This window comes from Prunus avium, chromosome 3 (assembly GCF_965620075.1).
Source record: "Prunus avium chromosome 3, drPruAviu1.hap1.1, whole genome shotgun sequence".
In the NCBI taxonomy this organism is placed as follows: Eukaryota; Viridiplantae; Streptophyta; class Magnoliopsida; order Rosales; family Rosaceae; genus Prunus; species Prunus avium.
The window spans coordinates 18925168-18951166 of record NC_142286.1 but is presented as its reverse complement, the minus strand read 5'-3'; the positions used below and the strand labels follow the sequence as shown (position 1 = coordinate 18951166).

The following is a 25999-nucleotide window of genomic DNA, read 5'->3' as shown; positions in this document are numbered from 1 at the left end:
TGCTTGTTACAAAGTTCAGTAATCTCTCATGCTTTTACCTATGCTTTAGTTGTGCTCAAAATGTTGTTATATCTCCATGTCTCCTCTTTCATTCAACCACTACCCTAAGCCTCATTACAACCCTTGTAAAGTCCTTTTGATCCTTGGTAATGTGTGGTATTACTGTGGAGAGCTGATTTCATAATGAGCTTATGGGGCTCGAAATTCTTGATTGTGCTTTAAGTGTGTGCGCATGTACTTATTTGAGTTGCAGGTGTTGTTCTGATTTGGCATTCACACACTACACTTAAGGATGTCATTGTAAGCTTTGCACACTCTTGAATCATGTGTGGAACTTAGATTGTGATTGTTGTGTTTCTTTGGAACCATATACTTTGATGATTCTTTGAGGATATTGTTTGGAAGGCTAGCTGCTTATTTTCTGTTTTCTAAGTTGTAGTTTTATTTTGTTTGCTCGAGGACTAGCAAAGTCTAAGTTTGGGGGTATTTGATAAGTTCATAATTTCACACATTTGCATGCCTTCGTTACTTAGTAATTTTGTTTAGTTTCTCTTTATTTCAAGTCACTTACCTATGTTTGTGTGTTCTATAGGTTGAAGGCAGCAAGAGATTGCTTTTGAAGCAAAATGGTGCAAAACGTGCAAAAACTGGATATTGAGTTAGAAGTTCATTTCGGACTTATCTTCTTCATCCGAGCTTGGATTGGGCCAATACTTGTGTGGTTGGATCAGAGACATTCTGAACTTCAAAATGGATATCTTAAAGTCATATTTGGATTCAGCCAAACCCAATCCGTGAGCCCATCAAAATACACATCATGCTGACATGAGGATGAGCTGATGGATGCTTGGTCATGGTGAGCTAGGCATGAGCTATTGGTTTCTGGATGGATGCTTGATCATGCTGACATGAAGATGACCTATGGCTGCTGGTGGGATTTATTAGTGCAGCAACCAATTCTGATTATCTAAATACAAGTGTTGTATGCATTAGTCATATTCAATTCAGAATTCCCCTTTCCTTCTCCCTATAAATACCACTTCCATTCCACATCCCAGACACAATTCACTTCATCCATTACTTCCATACACACATTCAGATTCACCACAAAGAGAGAGAGAGAGCTAGCTGCAGAGGAGGGAGAGCTGGGAGCTGTCCTGGAAACTACCTTGCTGCCACCAGCTAGTTCTTCTATTCTCTTTATTCTACCTATGTATTTCTTATCTTCTGTATTCATAATTATGTTTAACTAATCCATTTTGTTAGGGCTTAGGATGAAGCCCTAGTCATGAATATTCAATGTTATGGATGATTTCATAGTTAATTGATTTCCTTGCTTTCATTATCAAGTTGTTAATCTCCAGCTTATTATGTGCTTGATGTATGTTTTCTTGGAGTAGCTAACTAGGATTTTATGCATCTAGCACAGGTTGGGAAGGGGTTTAGATTCACCAATTCTACTCTCCTTTCACAAGCAACACATGAATGGCCTAAGAATCATTCAAGGGGTTAATAACCATAGGTTGACTAGGACAGATACCATGTTCTAGGACTTGTGTGATTATCATATTCTCAAGGAACTTAATGACTCTTATATGCTTTATTCTAAGTAGATACCATGCTTAGGTTGCATATTAGAGATCACGTGTTGTGTAGATACCATGCACAATTACATGCCTTAGGAGAATCATGCATCCTGCACCTAGATACCATAGGCTTGTATGCGATAATCTATTGTTAATGAAGCTTGAGTCAATTTCTATGCATTCATAACTTGGATAGGAAGACTAGTGGTAGATTCCAAGGCTCTAACACTTCTCAATCATTGTTTCACAACTTGTTCATTGCTGCCATTGTTTACTTCCAGCACTTCCATTTCATTCTCTTGTTTTCATTTAAACAACAAAAACCCCCCATTCGAGTGCGTGTGTGGTGCTAGGATTCTGTCCTAGACCTTGCCAATTGTTAGTTAGTTTGTTTCTTTGTTTTCAGTTTTTCCATCATTCTAAGTAGTTTAACTTGCAACCAAGTTACCATTCTCCGTGGGATCGACCTCGTATTTCATAAGCTATACTATAAATGGTTCGTGCACTTGCGAGAATTGAAGTTTCTATTTTTAATAACTCATTTTAGTTGTTAGGAATAGGCTCAACAAGTTTTTGGCGCCGTTGCCGGGGAACCGGTAACGATGGTGCTATAGTTAGATTACTTTGAGTGTTTTTGTTTTTGTTTTCGTTGGTTTTTATTTCTGTATTCTGTTTTTCTTTTTAGTTGTTATCTCCATTTGAAGGCACTAATTGGTTTCTTGTGTGTGCATATATGTCCGAATCTGATTCTGAGCCAATTTCACCAGGAACTTTTGCTGTACGTGTTGGTTTGAGGAGGAATTATAGTTCTTTAAGTGCTGAATCTGAGAGCTACGAATCTGAAGGTTCAAGCAAGATGGCAGAGATTCCAAACAACAACAATAATGATGAAGGAGGTGGTGCGCTTGTTGTCCAACCTAGGAAACCCCTGCGTGAATTTTCCATCCCCAAAGTCACTGATCAACCTTCGTGCATCGTCTATCCTCAACTCACAATTGACAGGTTTGAGCTTAGAAGTGGTATGATTCATCTTCTTCCAACTTATTATGGTAATACCACTGAGGATCCTTACATGCATGTTAAGCAATTCTTTGAAATATGTGCTACAATCAAAATTCAAGGACTTGATGATGAGCAGATTAAGATGAGGCTATTCCCATTCAGTTTAAAAGATAAGGCTAAGTCATGGTTATACTCTTTGCCTAATGCTTCAATTCGTACTTGGGATGAGCTTTCTAATAAGTTTTTGCAGAAATTCTTTCCAGCTCAAAAGACTAACAAGATTAGAAAGGAAATTCTTGGTTTCACACAAAGAGAAGGAGAAGCTTTTCATGAATGCTGGGAGAGGTACAAGGAGATGATGAGTTCTTGCCCACACCACAATATAGAGAGTTGGATGCAAATGCAATCTTTCTATGAAGGTTTGCTTGATTCCGAAAGGATGATGGTAGATGCAACAAGTGGAGAAGGACTGATGAACAAAACAGCAGATGAGGCTTTTACTCTCTTTGAATCTTTGAGTACCAACTCTCAACAATGGAGCTACAATAAAGGAAGAGGAGCTCCTATGAAAGCTGTGGTCTCTGAGGTAAGTACTAATAATGAGATTAATGCAAAACTTGATGTTATGTGTTCTTTGCTTCAACAGGCAGTGACTGGCCCTCTAGGAAGCAAAGAGGAAGTTCAAGACCAATCTTTTGCAAAGCACATGCTAGAGCAAGCAAATGCCCTTCAAGGAAGGAATCCTCAGAATGATCCTTACTCAAACACATACAATCCGGGGTGGAGAAATCATCCTAATTTCAGGTGGAGCAATAATTCAAATGTGCAACAATCTCAAGGACCTCCCCCAGGATTTCAAATACAACAAAGGCAATTCCAGCAAGCTCCCCAACAAGTACAAGAGCAAAGGGGTGATCAAATGGGAGAATTGCAAGACATGTTCAAGAAGTTCATGGGGCAACAGATGCAAACCAATCAGAATCTTCAAAATGCAGTGAACAAACTAGAAGTGCAAGTTGGGCAGATTGCATCCTCCATGAGCAATAGAGCATCCGGAACTTTTCCAAGCCAAACGGAGGTGAATCCAAGGCATCATGAGCAAGTTAAAGCAGTGCACATCTTGAGAAGTGGTAAACAAGTTGATAATAAGGTTGGAGATGCCAATGAAGAGCAAGAAGATGGAGAAAACGTGGAGATCATTCAGCCACCACAAGGGCAGCCCACAGGTTCCACCAAACAGCCCCTCAATTCTCTTGGAAAGAGCACAGGCCCTAAGGTATCATCTAATGCTAATCAAGTTCCAATTTCATCTAATGCTTTTAGGCCTATTGCACCCTTTCCCAGCAGGTTATCAAAGTCAAAGAAAGATCAAGGCTTGGATGAGATAATGGAAATATTCAAGAAAGTGCAAATCAACATCCCATTGCTCAATGCCATTGCTCAGATTCCAAAATATGCAAAATTTTTGAAGGATCTATGCACTAACAAGAGGAGATTCAAAGAGCATGAACAGGTTGCATTAAGTGAAGAGGTTAGTGCAGTCTTACAAAGAAAGCTACCTCCAAAGCTAAAGGATCCAGGTTCATTTTCTATACCTTGTATAGTTGGTGATTTTAAGTTTCAAAAAGCTTTGCTTGATCTTGGTGCATCCATTAACCTTATGCCATATCATGTTTATGAGAAACTTAACCTTGGTGAGTTGCAAGCCACATCTGTGAGCATTCAATTGGCAGATAGAACTATCAGGTACCCTAGGGGCATTCTAGAAGATGTTTTGGTGAAAGTAGAAGAGCTGATTTTGCCAGCTGATTTCTTGGTGTTGGAAATGGAAGAAGCACCAATTCATGACAATCAGTTACCACTCATTCTTGGTCGTCCATTCATGGCAACTGCCGGTGCAATTATTGATGTGAAGAAGGGTACATTGACTATGAACGTGTTTGATGAGACAATAGCATTCAAAGTGTTTGAAGCCTCCAAGTTTCCAAGTGATGAGCATGAAGTTTTCCAGCTTGATGCAATTGATAATATGGTGAAAGAAGCACTGCCAATGAGTTATTTGGAGCCTATTGAAGCATGCATCACACAAAGCATAAGGAAAGAAGAAGTGGACAGATTAGAGGCTGTGATCTCTCCTTTACTTCTTGAGCTTGTTTGCAGCATGGATAGCTACATAGAAGTGGGAAAGAGGTATGCAAACCAATTTGAATCTTTACCCGCACCTACTAATAAGGTTTTACCTTCTATTGTGCAGGCACCGGAGTTGGAATTAAAGCAATTGCCAACACACCTTAAATATGCTTATTTAGGTGAGAGTGAGACTCTACCTGTTATCATTGCCTCACACCTCGAACCAAATGATGAGAAGAAGCTTTTGAGGGTTCTAAAAGAGCACAAAACTGTGATTGGATGGAGCATTGCAGATATCAAAGGCATAAGCCCAACATCGTGCATGCATAGGATACTATTGGAGGACAATGCAGTGCCTAAGAGGGATGCCCAAAGACGTCTCAATCCAAACATGAAGGAGGTGGTAAGGAAAGAAGTAATGAAGCTTTTAGATGTTGGTATTATTTACCCTATTTCTGACAGTAAATGGGTGAGCCCAATACAAGTTGTCCATAGCCACTATTGCTTCCTTGATGGATATTCAGGTTACAACCAAATCGCCATAGCCCCAGAAGATCAAGAGAAGACAACCTTCACATGTCCCTTTGGTACTTTTGCTTATAGGAGGATGCCCTTTGGTCTTTGCAACGCCCCAGCCACTTTCCAAAGGTGCATGATGAGCATTTTCTCCGACATGGTAGAAAGGTTTATTGAGGTATTCATGGATGACTTCTCTGTCTTTTGGTGATTCTTTTGATCAATGTTTGCATAACTTATCTAAGGTGTTGGCTAGATGTGAACAAAATAACCTTGTGCTTAATTGGGAAAAATGTCATTTTATGGTTAACCAAGGCATAGTTCTTGGTCATGTCATCTCTAGTAATGGAATTGAGGTAGATAAAGCTAAGATTGATTTGATTGCTTCTATGCCCTCACCTACTTCTGTCAAAGAAGTACGTTCTTTCCTTGGCCATGCAGGTTTCTATAGGCGTTTCATTAAAGATTTTTCTAAGATTGCAAGGCCTTTGTGCAATCTCCTTGCCAAGGACATGGATTTTGTGTTTGATCAAAACTGTGAGAATGCTTTCAATGCTTTGAAAATGATGCTCACAACTGCCCCAATCATTATGCCACCGGATTGGAGCTTGCCTTTTGAACTGATGTGTGACGCCTCAGATTATGCTGTTGGAGCTGTTTTGGGGCAGCGAGTTGATAAGAAGCCACATGCCATCTACTATGCTAGTAGAACCCTCAACGATGCCCAACTCAACTATTCCACCACAGAGAAGGAGTTATTAGCTGTCATATTTGCTTTAGAGAAGTTCAGATCTTATTTGATTACTAACAAGGTCATTGTTTACACTGATCATGCAGCATTGAAATACTTGTTAGCTAAAAAGGATGCCAAGCCACGCCTCATTAGATGGATCCTCTTGTTGCAAGAGTTTGACTTGGAGATAAAAGATAAGAAAGGAAGTGAGAATGTGGTGGCTGATCACTTGAGTAGATTGGTGCATGTATCTAATGAAGAGGAGGATTCACTGCCATTGCGTGAAAGCTTCCCTGATGAGCAACTCTTCTCTATTTGTGCTTTGAATTCTCTTAATCCATTGCCTTGGTTTGCTGATATTGTTAACTACTTATGCACTAACGAACTCCCTACAGGGTTATCTACATTCCAACGTGACAAGCTTAGGAAACAAGCAAGATACTACTTTTGGGATGATCCATACCTATTCAAGCATTGTCCGGACCAAGTAATTCGAAGGTGTGTGCCTGAAGGTGATTTTAAGAGCATTCTAGAGTTTTGTCACTCCCATGCATGCGGAGGCCATTTTGGAGCAAAGAAGACTGCCAACAAAGTGCTACAATCAGGTTTCTTTTGGCCTACCCTTTTTAAGGATGCTTATACATTTTGTGCTTCATGTGATAGATGCCAACGGATGGGTAATTTGCATGCTAGAAATCAGATGCCTCTCACTAATATCTTAGTCATTGATATATTTGATGTTTGGGGAATTGATTTCATGGGCCCTTTTCCTACTTCTTATGGATTTGAATATATATTAGTTGCTGTCGATTATGTTTCCAAATGGGTGGAAGCCATTGCCACTAGAACTAATGATGCTAAGATTGTGATCAGTTTTCTCAGAGGAAATATTTTTACAAGGTTTGGCACACCAAGAGCAATCATTAGTGATGGTGGCTCCCATTTTGTTAACCAAGCTTTTGCAGCACTCTTGAAGAAGTATGGAATCAAGCATAAGGTGGCAACACCCTACCATCCTCAAACTAGTGGGCAGGTTGAGATAAGCAATAGGGAGATTAAGCACATACTTGAGAAGACAGTGAACACCACAAGGAAGGATTGGTACATGCGTTTGGAGGATGCATTGTGGGCTTATAGGACAGCTTATAAGACCCCCATAGGTATGTCTCCATATAGACTTGTTTTTGGTAAACCTTGTCACTTACCAGTGGAGCTTGAGCACAGGGCTTATTGGGCGATCAAGGCATTCAATTTTGACATGAAAGCTGCTGGTGAAAAGAGGAGGCTTCAACTCAATGAGTTGGAGGAGTTGCGACATGAGGCGTATGAGAACGCTAAGCTTTATAAGGAGAAAATAAAGCAGTATCATGACAAGAAGATTCTTAGGAAGACGTTTGAGGAAGGGCAGAAGGTTCTCTTATTCAATTCACGCCTTAAGCTCTTCCCAGGTAAGCTTCGTTCTCGGTGGATTGGCCCTTTTGTTATTACTAATGTGTTTGATCATGGCGCAGTGGAGATTCAAAATATTAAGGATGGCAGCACCTTCAAGGTGAACGGACATCGGTTGAAACCTTACTTTGATGCCAACTTTGATGCCAATATTGAGTCTCAAGCACTCAAGGAGCCTCCACCACTCTCTTGAAGCTCACCAAAGTTTGGACGTCCGGCTGAAGACATAAAACTTAGCGCTTCTTGGGAGGCAACCCAAGGTGATGAGGAGAAGATAGAACGTGCAAGGAGCTTGCTTGCGTCCTAATCGCTTCAAAGGGGAGTTGTTTTCTGAACTCTAACATTTGGTTATGTCTTTTCCTTATCTTCTTTCCTTTCATTTATGAGGCATTGCTTGTTCTTATACTCTAAACATTGAGGACAATGTTTCATTTAAGTTTGGGGGGAAGGATTCAGTTATGTTGTTTTATTGTCAAATTTTAAAATTTTTAAGTGTGTCTAGTGTCTAATAACGCAGGATTTTGTGTGTTGTTTCGTTATCCTTCCAAACACCTATGATAAGACTTGGATTTAATACTAATATGGTTTTTTCAGAAATTGATAGTCATTGTTTAAGGCCTATGTGTGATTCTGAGTGAACTTTGTCTTGCATGCCATCCTTGCACTTATTGAGCACTTTGCCAAGTTAGTCCAATTTCTTGCTACTTGGAGATGTTATGCAATTCTGCTTATTTCATGATCTTGGTTTCATGCTCTAGAACTTATTTGAATATCTCTTGAGACATTCTGTTGCCATACAATGCTTAGGAAGTGATTTAGGCCATGTTTAAATCATTTGAGCCTTTCTAACCATCCCTCTACATGTATTCATCCCTAGTCAATCCATTTGAGCCTACGTTAAGCCTTTCTTTGTGTAAACCATTTCTACCATAATAAATCTCTGTTTCTTATCTTTACCTATTCTTTGAGCAATTAAAGCTATCTTTAAAGGAGAGTCATAAAGATTGCAAGGTTTTTGGAGCAAAACTGAGTCATTAGTGCTGTAACCCAAGTGTTGAAAAGAAATAAGTTTTGGGGTATTGTTAACTAATCAAAAGAGGTAATGAAGTGTGACCAATGTAGTCACGGCCCTAGGGTGTTATAAGGAAAGATCATGGTGATCTAGGGTAAAGAGCCACAAAATTAGGCCAAATAACACATTTGAAGGTGCTGAAATTATGTTGAAAATCTGCTCATGTATGTGTTCCTTGCTTGTTACAAAGTTCAGTAATCTCTCATGCTTTTACCTATGCTTTAGTTGTGCTCAAAATGTTGTTATATCTCCATGTCTCCTCTTTCATTCAACCACTACCCTAAGCCTCATTACAACCCTTGTAAAGTCCTTTTGATCCTTGGTAATGTGTGGTATTACTGTGGAGAGCTGATTTCATAATGAGCTTATGGGGCTCGAAATTCTTGATTGTGCTTTAAGTGTGTGCGCATGTACTTATTTGAGTTGCAGGTGTTGTTCTGATTTGGCATTCACACACTACACTTAAGGATGTCATTGTAAGCTTTGCACACTCTTGAATCATGTGTGGAACTTAGATTGTGATTGTTGTGTTTCTTTGGAACCATATACTTTGATGATTCTTTGAGGATATTGTTTGGAAGGCTAGCTGCTTATTTTCTGTTTTCTAAGTTGTAGTTTTATTTTGTTTGCTCGAGGACTAGCAAAGTCTAAGTTTGGGGGTATTTGATAAGTTCATAATTTCACACATTTGCATGCCTTCGTTACTTAGTAATTTTGTTTAGTTTCTCTTTATTTCAAGTCACTTACCTATGTTTGTGTGTTCTATAGGTTGAAGGCAGCAAGAGATTGCTTTTGAAGCAAAATGGTGCAAAACGTGCAAAAACTGGATATTGAGTTAGAAGTTCATTTCGGACTTATCTTCTTCATCCGAGCTTGGATTGGGCCAATACTTGTGTGGTTGGATCAGAGACATTCTGAACTTCAAAATGGATATCTTAAAGTCATATTTGGATTCAGCCAAACCCAATCCGTGAGCCCATCAAAATACACATCATGCTGACATGAGGATGAGCTGATGGATGCTTGGTCATGGTGAGCTAGGCATGAGCTATTGGTTTCTGGATGGATGCTTGATCATGCTGACATGAAGATGACCTATGGCTGCTGGTGGGATTTATTAGTGCAGCAACCAATTCTGATTATCTAAATACAAGTGTTGTATGCATTAGTCATATTCAATTCAGAATTCCCCTTTCCTTCTCCCTATAAATACCACTTCCATTCCACATCCCAGACACAATTCACTTCATCCATTACTTCCATACACACATTCAGATTCACCACAAAGAGAGAGAGAGAGCTAGCTGCAGAGGAGGGAGAGCTGGGAGCTGTCCTGGAAACTACCTTGCTGCCACCAGCTAGTTCTTCTATTCTCTTTATTCTACCTATGTATTTCTTATCTTCTGTATTCATAATTATGTTTAACTAATCCATTTTGTTAGGGCTTAGGATGAAGCCCTAGTCATGCATATTCAATGTTATGGATGATTTCATAGTTAATTGATTTCCTTGCTTTCATTATCAAGTTGTTAATCTCCAGCTTATTATGTGCTTGATGTATGTTTTCTTGGAGTAGCTAACTAGGATTTTATGCATCTAGCACAGGTTGGGAAGGGGTTTAGATTCACCAATTCTACTCTCCTTTCACAAGCAACACATGAATGGCCTAAGAATCATTCAAGGGGTTAATAACCATAGGTTGACTAGGACAGATACCATGTTCTAGGACTTGTGTGATTATCATATTCTCAAGGAACTTAATGACTCTTATATGCTTTATTCTAAGTAGATACCATGCTTAGGTTGCATATTAGAGATCACGTGTTGTGTAGATACCATGCACAATTACATGCCTTAGGAGAATCATGCATCCTGCACCTAGATACCATAGGCTTGTATGCGATAATCTATTGTTAATGAAGCTTGAGTCAATTTCTATGCATTCATAACTTGGATAGGAAGACTAGTGGTAGATTCCAAGGCTCTAACACTTCTCAATCATTGTTTCACAACTTGTTCATTGCTGCCATTGTTTACTTCCAGCACTTCCATTTCATTCTCTTGTTTTCATTTAAACAACAAAAACCCCCCATTCGAGTGCGTGTGTGGTGCTAGGATTCTGTCCTAGACCTTGCCAATTGTTAGTTAGTTTGTTTCTTTGTTTTCAGTTTTTCCATCATTCTAAGTAGTTTAACTTGCAACCAAGTTACCATTCTCCGTGGGATCGACCTCGTATTTCATAAGCTATACTATAAATGGTTCGTGCACTTGCGAGAATTGAAGTTTCTATTTTTAATAACTCATTTTAGTTGTTAGGAATAGGCTCAACAAGTTTTTCATACTTCTAGCGATTGGAGTGGTTGGTGTATTCCATACTTCTAGCGATTGGATTTCACTCAAAACTCACCAAATGACTCCTCCCACCATATTATGATGTTGCCCAAGTTTTGGGCTCGATCCGAAATCAATAGCTGTGAGAAATTGGTCAATTCAATTTCAACGACAGTTCGTTCCTAATTGGAGTGGTTGGTGTATTCCATACGTCTAGCGATTGGATTTCACTCAAAACTCACCAAATGACTCCTCCCACTATATTATGATGTTGCCCAAGTTTTGGGCTCGATCCGAAATCAATAGATGTTTCAAATTGGACAATTCAAGTTCAACGGCAGTTCGTTCCTAATTGGAGTGGTTGGTGTATTCCTTACTTCTAGCGATTGGATTTCACTCAAAACTCACCGAATGACTCCTCACACCATATTATGATGTTGCCCAAGTTTTGGGCTCGATCCGAAATCAATAGCTGTGAGAAATTGGACAATTCAAGTTCAACGGCAGTTCGTTCCTAATTGGAGTGGTTGGGGTATTCCATACTTCTAGCAGTTGGATTTCACCCAAAACACACCAAATGACTCCTCCCACCATATTATGATGTTGCCCAAGTTTTGGGCTCGATCCGAAATCAATAGGTGTGAGAAATTTGTCAATTCAATTTCAACGACAGTTCTTTCCTAATTGGAGTGGTTGGTGTATTCCTTACTTCTACCGATTGGATTTCACTCAAAACACAACAAATGAGTCCTCCCACCATATTATGATGTTGCCCAAGTTTTGGGCTCGATCCGAAATCAATAGCTGTGAGAAATTGGACAATTCAAGTTCAACGGCAGTTCGTTCCTAATTGGAGTGGTTGGGGTATTCCATACTTCTAGCAGTTGGATTTCACCCAAAACACACCAAATGACTCCTCCCACCATATTATGATGTTGCCCAAGTTTTGGGCTCGATCCGAAATCAATAGGTGTGAGAAATTTGTCAATTCAATTTCAACGACAGTTCTTTCCTAATTGGAGTGGTTGGTGTATTCCTTACTTCTACCGATTGGATTTCACTCAAAACACAACAAATGAGTCCTCCCACCATATTATGATGTTGCCCAAGTTTTGGGCTCGATCCGAAATCAATAGTTCTTCCAAATTGGACAATTCAAGTTCAACGGCAGTTCGTTCCTAATTGGAGTGGTTGGTGTATTCCATACTTCTAGCGATTGGATTTCACTCAAAACTCACCAAATGACTCCTCCCACCATATTATGATGTTGCCCAAGTTTTGGGCTCGATCCGAAATCAACGGGTATTCCAAATTGGACAATTCAAGTTCAACGGCAGTTCGTTCCTAATTGGAGTGGTTGGTGTATTTCATACTTCTAGCGATTGGATTTCACTCAAAACTCAACAAATGACTCCTCCCACCATGTTATGATGTTGCCCAGGTTTTGGGCTCGATCAAAAATCAATACGTGTGAGAAATTGGATAATTCAATTTCAACGGCAGTTCGTTCCTAATTGGAGTGGTTGGTGTATTCCATACCTCTAGCGATTGGATTTCCCTCAAAACTCACCAAATGACTCCTCCCACCATATTATGATGTTGCCCAAGTTTTGGGCTCGATCCGAATTCGATAGGTGTGAGAAATTGGTCAATTCAATTTCAACGACAGTTCTTTCCTAATTGGAGTGGTTGGTGTATTACATACTTCTAGCAGTTGGATTTCACTCAAAACTCACCAAATGACTCCTCCCACCATATTATGATGTTGCCCAAGTTTTGGGCTCGATCCGAATTCAATAGGTGTGAGAAATTGGTCAATTCAATTTCAACGACAATTCTTTCCTAATTGGAGTGGTTGGTGTATTCCAAACTTCTAACGATTGGATTTCACTCAAATTTCACCAAATCACTCCTCCCACCATATTATGATGTTGCCCAAGTTTTGGGCTCGATCCGAAATCAATAGGTGTTCGAATATGACAATTCAAGTTCAACGGCAGTTCGTTCCCAACTGGAATGGTTGGTGTATTCCGTACTTCAAGCGATTGGATTTCACTCACAACTCAACAAATGACTCCTCCCACCATATTATGATGTTGCCCAAGTTTTGGAATCGATCCGAAATCAATAGGTCTTCCAAATTGGACAATTCAAGTTCAACGGCAGTTCGTTCCTAATTGGAGTGGTTGGTGTATTCCATACTTCTAGCGATTGGATTTCACTCAAAACTCACCAAATGACTCCTCCCACCATATTACGATGTTGCCCAAGTTTTGGGCTCGATCCGAAATCAGTAGGTGTGAGAAATTGGACAATTCAAGTTCAACGGCAGTTCGTTCCTAACTGGAGTGGTTGGTGTATTCCATACTTCTAGCGATTGGATTTCACTCAAAACTCACCAAATGACTCCTCCCACTATATTATGATGTTGCCCAAGTTTTGGGCTCGATCCGAAATCAATAGATGTTTCAAATTGGACAATTCAAGTTCAACGGCAGTTCGTTCCTAATTGGAGTGGTTGGTGTATTCCTTACTTCTAGCGATTGGATTTCACTCAAAACTCACCAAATGACTCCTCACACCATATTATGATGTTGCCCAAGTTTTGGGCTCGATCCGAAATCAATAGCTGTGAGAAATTGGACAATTCAAGTTCAACGGCAGTTCGTTCCTAATTGGAGTGGTTGGGGTATTCCATACTTCTAGCAGTTGGATTTCACCCAAAACACACCAAATGACTCCTCCCACCATATTATGATGTTGCCCAAGTTTTGGGCTCGATCCGAAATCAATAGGTGTGAGAAATTTGTCAATTCAATTTCAACGACAGTTCTTTCCTAATTGGAGTGGTTGGTGTATTCCTTACTTCTACCGATTGGATTTCTCTCAAAACACAAGAAATGAGTCCTCCCACCATATTATGATGTTGCCCAAGTTTTGGGCTCGATCCGAAATCAATAGTTCTTCCAAATTGGACAATTCAAGTTCAACGGCAGTTCGTTCCTAATTGGAGTGGTTGGTGTATTCCATACTTCTAGCGATTGGATTTTACTCAAAACTCACCAAATGACTCCTCCCACCATATAATGACGTTGCCCAAGTTTTGGGCTCAATCCGAAATCAATAGGTGTTCCAAATTGGACAATTCAAGTTCAACGGCAGTTCGTTCCTAATTGGAGTGGTTGGTGTATTCCATACTTCTAGCGATTGGATTTCACTCAAAACTCACCAAATGACTCCTCCCACCATATTATGATGTTGCACAAGTTTTGGGCTCGATCCGAAATCAACGGGTATTCCAAATTGGACAATTCAAGTTCAACGGCAGTTCGTTCCTAATTGGAGTGGTTGGTGTATTTCATACTTCTAGCGATTGGATTTCACTCAAAACTCAACAAATGACTCCTCCCACCATATTACGATGTTGCCCAAGTTTTGGGCTCGATCTGAAATCAATACGTGTTCCAAATTGGACAATTCAAGTTCAACGGCAGTTCGTTCATAATTGGAGTGGTTGGTGTATTCCATACTTCTAGGGATTGGATTTCACTCAAAACTCACCAAATGACTCCTCCCACCATATTACGATGTTGCCCAAGTTTTGGGCTCGATCCGAAATCAGTAGGTGTGAGAAATTGGACAATTCAAGTTCAACGGCAGTTCGTTCCTAACTGGAGTGGTTGGTGTATTCCATACTTCTAGCGATTGGATTTCACTCAAAACTCACCAAATGACTCCTCCTACCATATTATGATGTTGCCCAAGTTTTGGGCTCAATCCGAAATCAATACTTGTTCCAAATTGGACAATTCAAGTTCAACGGCAGTTCGTTCCTAATTGGAGTGGTTGGTGTATTCCATACTTCTAGCGATTGGATTTCACTCAAAACTCACCAAATGACTCCTCCCACCATATTATGATGTTGCCCAAGTTTTGGGCTCGATCCGAAATCAATAGGTGTGAGAAATTGGACAATTCAAGTTCAACGGCAGTTCGTTCCTAATTGGAGTGGTTGGTGTATTCCATACTTCTAGCGATTGGATTTCACTCAAAACTCACCAAATGACTCCTCCCACCATATTATGATGTTGCCCAAGTTTTGGGCACGATCCGAAGTCAATAGGTGTGAGAAATTGGACAATTCAAGTTCAACGGCAGTTCGTTCCAAACTGGAGTGGTTGGTGTATATACTTCTAGCGATTGGATTTCACTCAAAACTCACCAAATGACTCCTCCCACCATATTATGATGTTGCCCAAGTTTTGGGCTTGATCCGAATTCAACAGGTGTGAGAAATTGGTCAATTCAATTTCAACGACAGTTCTTTCCTAATTGGAGTGGTTGGTGTATTCCATACTTCTAGCGATTGGATTTCTCTCAAAACTCACCAAATGACTCCTCCCACCATATTATGATGTTGCCCAAGTTTTGGACTCGATCCGAAATCAGTAGGTGTGAGAAATTGGACAATTCAAGTTCAACGGCAGTTCGTTCCTAATTGGAGTGGTTGGGGTATTCCATACTTGTAGCAATTGGATTTCACTCAAAACTCACCAAATGACTCCTCCCACCATATTATGATGTTGCCCAAGTTTTCGGCTCGATCCGAAATCAATAGGTCTTCCAAATTGGACAATTCAAGTTCAACGGCAGTTCGTTCCAATTTGGAGTGGTTGGTGTATTCCATACTTCTAGCGATTTGATTTCACTCAAAACTCACCAAATAACTCCTCCCACCATATTATGATGTTGCCCAAGTTTTGGGCTCGATCCGAAATCAATAGGTGTTCCAAATTGGACAATTCAAGTTCAACGGCAGTTCGTTCCTAACTGGAGTGGTTGGTGTATTCCATACTTCTAGCGATTGGATTTCATTCAAAACTCACCAAATGACTCCTCCCACCATATTATGACGTTGCCCAAGTTTTGGGTTCGATCCGAAATCAATAGGTGTTCCAAATTGGACAATTCAAGTTCAACGGCAGTTCGTTCCTAATTGGAGTGGTTGGTGTATTCCATACTTCTAGTGATTGGATTTCTGTCCAAACTCACCAAATGACTCCACCCATCATATTATGATGTTGCCCAAGTTTTGGGCTCGATCCGAAGTCAATAGGTGTGAGAAATTGGACAATTCAAGTTCAACGGCCGTTCGTTCATAATTGGAGTGGTTGGTGTATTCCATACTTCTAGCAATTGTATTTCACTCAAAACTCACCAAATGACTCCTCCCACCATGTTATGATGTTGCCCAAGTTTGGGGCTCGATCCGAAATCAATAGGTGTGAGAAATTGGACAATTCAAGTTCAACGGCAGTTCGTTCCTAATTGGAGTGGTTTGTGTATTCCATACTTCTAGCGATTGGATTTCACTCAAAACTCACCAAATGACTCCTCCCACCATATTATGATGTTGCCCAAGTTTTGGGCTCGATCCGAAATCAATAGGTCTTCCAAATTGGACAATTCAAGTTCAACGGCAGTTCATTCCTAATTGGAGTGGTTGGTGTATTCCATACTTCTAGTGATTGGATTTCTCTCCAAACTCACCAAATGACTCCTCCCACCATATTATGATGTTGCCCAAGTTTTGGGCTCGATCCGAAATCAACAGGTCTTCCAAATTGGACAATTCAAGTTCAACGGTAGTTCGTTCCTAATTGTAGTGGTTGGTGTATTCCATACTTCTAGTGATTGGATTTCTCTCCAAACTCACCAAATGACTCCTTCCACCATATTATGATGTTGCCCAAGTTTTGGGCTCGATCCGAAATCAATAAGTCTTCCAAATTGGACAATTCAAGTTCAACGGCAGTTCGTTCCTAATTGGAGTGGTTGGTGTATTCCATACTTCTAGCGATTGGATTTCACTCAAAACTCACCAAATGACTCCTCCCACCATATTATGATGTTGCCCAAGTTTTGGGCTCAATCCGAAATCAATAGGTGTGAGAAAGTGGACAATTCAAGTTCAACGGCAGTTCGTTCCTAATTGGAGTGGTTGGTGTATTCCATACTTCTAGTGATTGGATTTCACTCAAAACTCACCAAACGACTCCTCCCACCATATTATGATGTTGCCCAAGTTTTGGGCTCGATCCGAAATCAATAGGTCTTCCAAATTGGACAATTCAAGTTCAACGGCAGTTCGTTCCTAATTGGAGTGGTTGGTGTATTCCATACTTCTAGCGATTGGATTTCACTCAAAACCCACCAAATGACTCCTCCCACCATATTATGATGTTGCCCAAGTTTTGGGCTCAATCCGAAATCAATAGGTGTGAGAAAGTGGACAATTCAAGTTCAACGGCAGTTCGTTCCTAATTGGAGTGGTTGGTGTATTCCATACTTCTAGTGATTGGATTTCACTCAAAACTCACCAAACGACTCCTCCCACCATATTATGATGTTGCCCAAGTTTTGGGCTCTATCCGAAATCAATAGGTCTTCCAAATTGGACAATTCAAGTTCAATGGCAGTTCGTTCCTAATTGGAGTGGTTGGTGTATTCCATACTTCTAGCGATTGGATTTCACTCAAAACTCACCAAATGACTCCTCCCACCATATTATGATGTTGCCCAAGTTTTGGGCTCGATCCGAAATCAATAGGTGTGAAAAATTGGTCAATTCAATTTCAACGACAGTTCTTTCCTAATTGGAGTGGATAGTGTATTCCATACTTCTAGCGATTGTATTTCACTCAAAACTCACCGAATGACTCCTCCCACCATATTATGATGTTGCCCAAGTTTTGGGCTCGATCCGAAATCAATAGGTCTTCCAAATTGGACAATTCAAGTTCAACGGCAGTTCGTTCCTAATTGGAGTGGTTGGTGTATTCCATACTTCTAGCGATTGGATTTCACTCAAAACTCACCAAATGACTCCTCCCACCATATTATGATGTTGCCCAAGTTTTGGGCTCAATCCGAAATCAATAGGTGTGAGAAAGTGGACAATTCAAGTTCAACGGCAGTTCGTTCCTAATTGGAGTGGTTGGTGTATTCCATACTTCTAGTGATTGGATTTCACTCAAAACTCACCAAACGACTCCTCCCACCATATTATGATGTTGCCCAAGTTTTGGGCTCGATCCGAAATCAATAGGTCTTCCAAATTGGACAATTCAAGTTCAACGGCAGTTCGTTCCTAATTGGAGTGGTTGGTGTATTCCATACTTCTAGCGATTGGATTTCACTCAAAACTCACCAAATGACTCCTCCCACCATATTATGATGTTGCCCAAGTTTTGGGCTCGATCCGAAATCAATAGGTGTGAAAAATTGGTCAATTCAATTTCAACGACAGTTCTTTCCTAATTGGAGTGGTTAGTGTATTCCATACTTCTAGCGATTGAATTTCACTCAAAACTCACCGAATGACTCCTCCCACCATATTATGATGTTGCCCAAGTTTTGGGCTCGATCCGAAATCAATAGGTCTTCCAAATTGGACAATTCAAGTTCAACGGCAGTTCGTTCCTAATTGGAGTGGTTGGTGTATTCCATACTTCTAGTGATTGGATTTCTCTCCAAACTCACCAAATGACTCCTCCCACCATATTATGATGTTGCCCAAGTTTTGGGCTCGATCCGAAATCAATAGGTGGGAGAAATTGGTCAATTCAATTTCAACGAAAGTTCGTTCCTAATTGGAGTGGTTGGTGTATTCCATACTTCTAGCGATTGGATTTCACTCAAAACTCACCAAATGACTCCTCCCACCATATTGTGGTGTTGCCCAAGTTTTGGGCTCGATCCGAAATCAATAGGTGTTCCAAATGGGAAAATTCAAGTATAACGGCAGTTCGTTCCTAACTAGAGTGGTTGGTGTATTCCATACTTCTAGCGATTGGATTTCACTCAAAACTCACCAAATGACTCCTCCCACCATATTATGATGTTGCCCAAGTTTTGGGTTCGATCCGAAATCAATAGGTGTGAGAAATTGGACAATTCAAGTTCAACGGCAGTTCGTTCCTGATTGGAGTGGTTGGGGTATTCCATACTTCTAGCGATTGGATTTCACTCAAAACTCACCAAATGACTTCTCCAACCATATTATGATGTTGCCCAAGTTTTGGGCTCGATCCGAAATCAATAGGTGTTCCAAATTGGACAATTCAAGTTCAACGGCAGTTCGTTCCTAATTGGAGTTGTTGGTGTATTCCATACTTCTAGTGATTGGATTTCTCTCCAAACTCACCAAATGACTCCCCCCACCATATTATGATGTTGCCCAAGTTTTGGCCTCGATCCGAAATCAATAGGTCTTCCAAATTGGACAATTCAAGTTCAACGGCAGTTCGTTCCTAATTGGAGTGGTTGGTGTATTCCATACTTCTAGCGATTGGATTTCACTCAAAACTCACCAAATGACTCCTCCCACCATATTATGATGTTGCCCAAGTTTTGGGCTCGACCCGAAATCAATAGGTGTGAGAAATTGGACAATTCAAGTTCAACGGCAGTTCGTTCCTAATTGGAGTGGTTGGTGTATTCCATACTTCTAGCGATCGGATTTCACTCAAAACTCTCCAAATGACTCCTCCCAACATATTATGATGTGGCCCAAGTTTTGGGCTCGATCCGAAATCAATAGGTGTGAGAAATTGGTCAATTCAATTTCAACGGCAGTTCGTTCCTAATTGGAGTGGTTGGTGTATTCCATACTTCTAGCGATCGGATTTCACTCAAAACTCTCCAAATGACTCCTCCCAACATATTATGATGTGGCCCAAGTTTTGGGCTCGATCCGAAATCAATAGTTGTTCCAAATTGGACAATTCAAGTTCAACGGCAGTTCGTTCCTAATTGGAGTGGTTGGTGTTTTCCATACTTCTAGCGATTGGATTTCACTAAAAACTCAGCAAATAACTCCTCCCTCCATATTATGATGTTACCCAAGTTTTGGGCTCGATCCGAATTCAATAGGTGTGACAAATTGGTCAATTCAATTTCAACGACAATTCTTTCCTAATTGGAGTGGTTGGTCTATTCCGTACTTCTAGCGATTGGATTTCACTCAAAACTCACCAAATGACTCCTCCCACCATATTATGATGTTGCCCAAGTTTTGGGCTCGATCCGAATTCAATAGGTGTGAGAAATTGGTCAATTCAATTTCAACGACAGTTCTTTCCAAATTGGGGTGGTTAGTGTATTCCATACTTCTAGCGATTGGATTTCACTCAAAACTCATCAAATGACTCCTCCCACCATATCATGATGTTGCCCAAGTTTTGGGGTCGATCCGAAATCAATAGGTGTTCCAAATTGGACAATTCAAGTTCAACGGCAGTTCGTTCCAAATTGGAGTGGTTGGTGTATTCCATAGTTCTGGCGATTGGATTTCACTCAAAAGTCACCAAATGACTCCTCCCGCCATATTATGATGTTGCCCAAGTTTTTGGCTCGATCCGACATCAATAGGTCTTCCAAATTGGACAATTCAAGTTCAACGGCAGTTCGTTCCTAATTGGAGTGGTTGGTGTATTCCATACTTCTAGTGATTGGATTTCTCTCCAAACTCACCAAATGACTCCACCCATCATATTATGATGTTGCCCAAGTTTTGGGCTCGATCCGAAATCAATAGGTCTTCCAAATTGGACAATTCAAGTTCAACGGCAGTTCGTTCCTAATTGGAGTGGTTGGTGTATTCTATACTTCTAGCGATTGGATTTCTCTCCAAACTCACCAAATGACTCCTCCCACCATATTATGATGTTGCCCAAGTTTTGGTTTCGATCCGAATTCAACAGGTGTGAGAAATTGGTCAATTCAATTTCGACGACAGTTCTTTCCTAATTGGAGTGGTTGGTGTATTCCATACTTCTAGCGATTGGATTTCACTCAAAACTCACCAAATGACTCCTCCCACCATATTATGATGTTGCCCAAGTTTTGGGCTCGATCCGAAATCAATAGGTGTTCCAAATTGGACAATTCAAGTTCAACGGCAGTTCGTTCCTAATTGGAGTGGTTGGTGTATTCTATACCGCTAGCGATTGGATTTCTCTCCAAACTCACCAAATGACTCCTCCCACCATATTATGATGTTGCCCAAGTTTTGGGCTCGATCCGAATTCAATAGGTGTAAGAAATTGGTCAATTCAATTTCAACGACAGTTCTTTCCTAGTTGGAGTGGTTGGTGTATTCCGTACTTCTAGCGATTGGATTTCACTCAAAACTCACCAAATGACTCCTCCCACCATCTTATGATGTTGCCCAAGTTTTCGGCTCGATCCGAAATCAATAGGTGTTCCAAATTGGACAATTCAAGTTCAACGGCAGTTCGTTCCTAACTGGAGTGGTTGGTGTATTACATACTTCTAGCGATTGGATTTTACTCAAAACTCACCAAATGACTCCTCCCACCATATTTTGTTGTTGCCCAAGTTTTGGGCTCGATCCGAAATCAATAGGTGTGAGAAATTGGTCAATTTAATTTCAACGACAGTTCGTTCCTAATTGGAGTGGTTGGTGTATTCCATACGTCTTGCGATTGGATTTCACTCAAAACTCACCAAATGACTCCTCCCACTATATTATGATGTTGCCCCAGTTTTGGGCTCGATCCGAAATCAATAGATGTTCCAAATTGGACAATTCAAGTTCAACGGCAGTTCGTTCCTAATTGGAGTGGTTGGTGTATTCCTTACTTCTAGCGATTGGATTTCACTCAAAACTCACCAAATGGCTCCTCCCACCATATTATGATGTTACCCAAGTTTTGGGCTCGATCCGAAATCAATAGGTGTTCCAAATTGGACAATTCAAGTTCAACGGCAGTTCGTTCCTAATTGGAGTGGTTGGTGTATTCCATACTTCTAGCGATCGGATTTCACTCAAAACTCACCAAATGACTCCTCCCACCATATTAAGTTGTTGCCCAAGTTTTGGGCTCGATCCGAAATCAATAGGTGTTCGAAATTGGACAATTCAAGTTCATTGGCAGTTCGTTCCTAATTGGAGTGGTTGGTGTGTTCCATACTTCTAGCGATTGGATTTCACTCAAAACTCACCAAATGACTCCTCCCACCATATTATGATGTTGCCCAAGTTTTGGGCTCGATCCGAAATCAATAGGTCTTCCAAATTGGACAATTCAAGTTCAACGGCAGTTCGTTCCTAATTGGAGTTGTTGGTGTATTCCATACTTCTAGTGATTGGATTTCTCTCCAAACTCACCAAATGACTCCCCCCACCATATTATGATGTTGCCCAAGTTTTGGCCTCGATCCGAAATCAATAGTTCTTCCAAATTGGACAATTCAAGTTCAACGGCAGTTCGTTCCTAATTGGAGTGGTTGGTGTATTCCATACTTCTAGCGATTGGATTTCACTCAAAACTCACCAAATGACTCCTCCCACCATATTATGATGTTGCCCAAGTTTTGGGCTCGACCCGAAATCAATAGGTGTGAGAAATTGGACAATTCAAGTTCAACGGCAGTTCGTTCCTAATTGGAGTGGTTGGGGTATTCCATACTTCTAGCAATTGGATTTCACTCAAAACTCACCAAATGACTCCTCCCACCGTATTATGATGTTGCACAAATTTGGGGCTCGATCCGAAATCAATAGGTGTGAGAAATTGGACAATTCAAGTTCAACGGCAGTTCGTTCCTAATTGGAGTGGTTGGTGTATTCCATACTTCTAGTGATTGGATTTCACTCAAAACTCACCAAATGACTCCTCCGACCATATTACGATGTTGCCCAAGTTTTGGGCTCGATCCGAAATCAATAGGTGTGAGAAATTGGACAATTCAAGTTCAACGGCAGTTCGTTCCTAATTGGAGTGGTTGGTGTATTCCATACTTCTAGCGATTGGATTTCACTCAAAACTCACCAAATGACTCCTCCCACCATATTATGGTGTTGCCCAAGTTTTGGGCTCGATCCGAAATCAGTAGATGTGACAAATTGGACAATTCAAGTTCAACGGCAGTTCATTCCTAATTGGAGTGGTTGGTGTATTCCATACTTCTAGCGATTGGATTTCACTCAAAACTCACCAAATGACTGCTCCCACCACATTATGATGTTGCCCAAGTTTTGGGCTCGATCCGAAATCAATAGGTGTGAGAAATTGGACAATTCAAGTTCAACGACAGTTCGTTCCTAATTGGAGTGGTTGGGGTATTCCATACTTCTAGCAATTGGATTTCTCTCAAAACTCACCAAATGACTCCTCCCACCGTATTAAGATGTTGCACAAATTTGGGGGTCGATCCGAAATCAATAGGTGTGAGAAATTGGACAATTCAAGTTCAACGGCAGTTCGTTCCTAATTGGAGTGTTTGGTGTATTCCGTACTTCTAGTGATTGGATTTCACTCAAAACTCACCAAATGACTCCTCCGACCATATTATGATGTTGCCCAAGTTCTGGGCTCCATCCGAAATCAATAGGTGTGAGAAATTGGACAATTCAAGTTCGACGGCAGTTCGTTCCTAATTGGAGTGGTTGGTGTATTCCATACTTCTAGCGATTGGATTTCACTCAAAACTCACCAAATGACTCCTCCCACCATATTATGATGTTGCCCAAGTTTTGGGCTCGATCCGAAATCAATAGGTGTGAGAAATTGGACAATTCAAGTTCAACGGCAGTTCGTTCCTAATTGGAGTGGTTGGGGTATTCCATACTTCTAGCAATTTGATTTCACTCAAAACTCACCAAATGACTCCTCCCACCGTATTATGATGTTGCACAAATTTGGGGCTCGATCCGAAATCAATTGGTGTGAGAAATTGGACAATTCAAGTTCAACGGTAGTTCTTTCCTAATTGGAGTGGTTGGTGTATTCCATACTTCTAGCGATTGGATTTCACTTAAAACTCACCAAATGACTGCTCCCACCATATTATGATGTTGCCCAAGTTTTGGGCTCGATCCGAAATCAATAGGTATTCCAAATTGGACAATTCAAGTTCAATGGCATTACGTCCCTAATTGGTGTGGTTGGTGTATTCCATACTTCTAGCGATTGGATTTCAATCAAAACTCACCAAATGACTCCTCTCACCATATTATGATGTTGCCCAAGTTTTGGATTCGATCCGAAATCAATAGGTGTGAGAAATTGGACAATTCAACTTCAACGGCAGTTCGTTCCTAATTGGAGTGGTTGGTGTATTCCATACTTCTAGCGTTCACTCAAAACTCACCAAATGACTCCTCCCACCATATTATGATGTTGCCCAAGTTTTGGGCTCGATCCGAATTCTATAGGTGTTCCAAATTGGACAATTCAAGTTCAACGGCAGTTCGTTCCTAATTGGAGTGGTTGGTGTATTCCAAAGTTCTGGCGATTGGATTTCACTCAAAAGTCACCAAATGACTCTTACCACCATATTATGATGTTTCCCAAGTTTTGGGCTCGATCCGAAATTCACAGGTCTTCCAAATTGGACAATTCAAGTTCAACGGCAGTTCGTTCCTAATTGGAGTGGTTGGTGTATTCCATACTTCTAGTGATTGGATTTCTCTCCAAACTCACCAAATGACTCCTCCCACCATATTAAGATGTTGCCCAAGTTTTGGGCTCGATCCGAAATCAATAGGTGTGAGAAATTGGAAAATTCAAGTATAACGGCAGTTCGTTCCTAAATGGAGTCGTTGGTGTATTACATACTTGTAGCGATTGGATTTCACTCAAAACTCACCAAATGACTCCTCCCACCATATTATGATGTTGCCCAAGTTTTGGGCTCGATCCGAAATCAATAGGTATTCCAAATTGGACAATTCAAGTTCAACGGCAGTACGTCCCTAAGTGGAGTGGTTGGCGTATTCCATACTTCTAGCGATTGGATTTCATTCAAAACTCACCAAATGACTCCTCCCACCATATTATGATGTTGCCCAAGTTTGGGGCTCGATCCGAAATCAGTAGATGTGAGAAATTGGACAATTCAAGTTCAACGGCAGTTCGTTCCTAATTGGCGTGGTTGGTGTATTCCATACTTCTTGCAATTGGATTTCACTCAAAACTCACCAAATGACTCCTCCCACCATATTATGATGTTGGCCAAGTTTTGGGCTCGATCCGAAATCAATAGGTGTTCCAAATTGGACAATTCATGTTCAACGGCAGTTCGTTCCTAATTGGAGTGGTTGGTGTATTCCATACTTCTAGCGATTGGATTTCACTCAAAACTCACCAAATGACTCCTCCCACCATATTATGTTGTTGCCCAAGTTTTGGGCTCGATCCGAAATCAATAGGTGTTCCAAATTGGACAATTCAAGTTCAACGGCAGTTCATTCCTAATTGGAGTGGTTGGTGTATTCCATACTTCTAGCAATCGGATTTCACCCAAAACTCACCAAATGACTCCTCCCACCACGTTATGATGTTGCCCAAGTTTTGGGCTCGATCCGAAATCAATAGGTGTGAGAAATTGGAAAATTCAAGTATAACGGCAGTTCGTTCCTAATTGGAGTGGTTGGTGTATTCCATAGTTCTGGCGATTGGATTTCACTCAAAAGTCACCAAATGACTCTTACCACCATATTATTACGTTGCCCAAGTTTTGGGCTCGATGTGAAATCAATAGATGTGAGAAATTGGACAATTCAAGTTCAACGGCAGTTCGTTCCTAATTGGAGTGGTTGGTGTATTCCATACTTCTAGCGATCGGATTTCACTCAAAACTCACCAAATGACTCCTCCCACCATGTTATGATGTTGCCCAAGTTTTGGGCTCGATCCGAAATCAATAGGTCTTCCAAATTGGACAATTCAAGTTCAACGGCAGTTCGTTCCTAATTGGAGTGGTTGGTGTATTCCATACTTCTAGTGATTGGATTTCTCTCCAAACTCACCAAATGACTCCTCCCACCATATTATGATGTTGCCCAAGTTTTGGGCTCGATCCGAAATCAATAGGTATTCCAAACTGGACAATTCAAGTTCAACGGCAGTACGTTCCTAATTGGAGTGGTTGGTGTATTCCATACTTCTAGCGTTCACTGAAAACTCACCAAATGACTTCTCCCACCATATTTAGATGTTGCCCAAGTTTTGGGCTCGATCCGAAATCAATAGGTGTTCCAAATTGGACAATTCAAGTTCAACGGCAGTTCATTCCTAATTGGAGTGGTTGGTGTATTCCATACTTCTAGCAATCGGATTTCACCCAAAACTCACCAAATGAATCCTCCCA

At 40.7% G+C, this 25999-nt stretch overlaps 1 non-coding gene across 1 annotated transcript; it reads right to left on the bottom strand.

Annotated features, from left to right (window-relative positions):
• Nucleotides 1–2865: 2865 nt before the first annotated feature.
• LOC148295713 (small nucleolar RNA R71) lies at nt 2866–2972 on the bottom strand. The gene has a single exon (XR_015834894.1). It is a non-coding gene; the product is annotated as a small nucleolar RNA R71 (small nucleolar RNA).
• Nucleotides 2973–25999: the final 23027 nt, after the last annotated feature.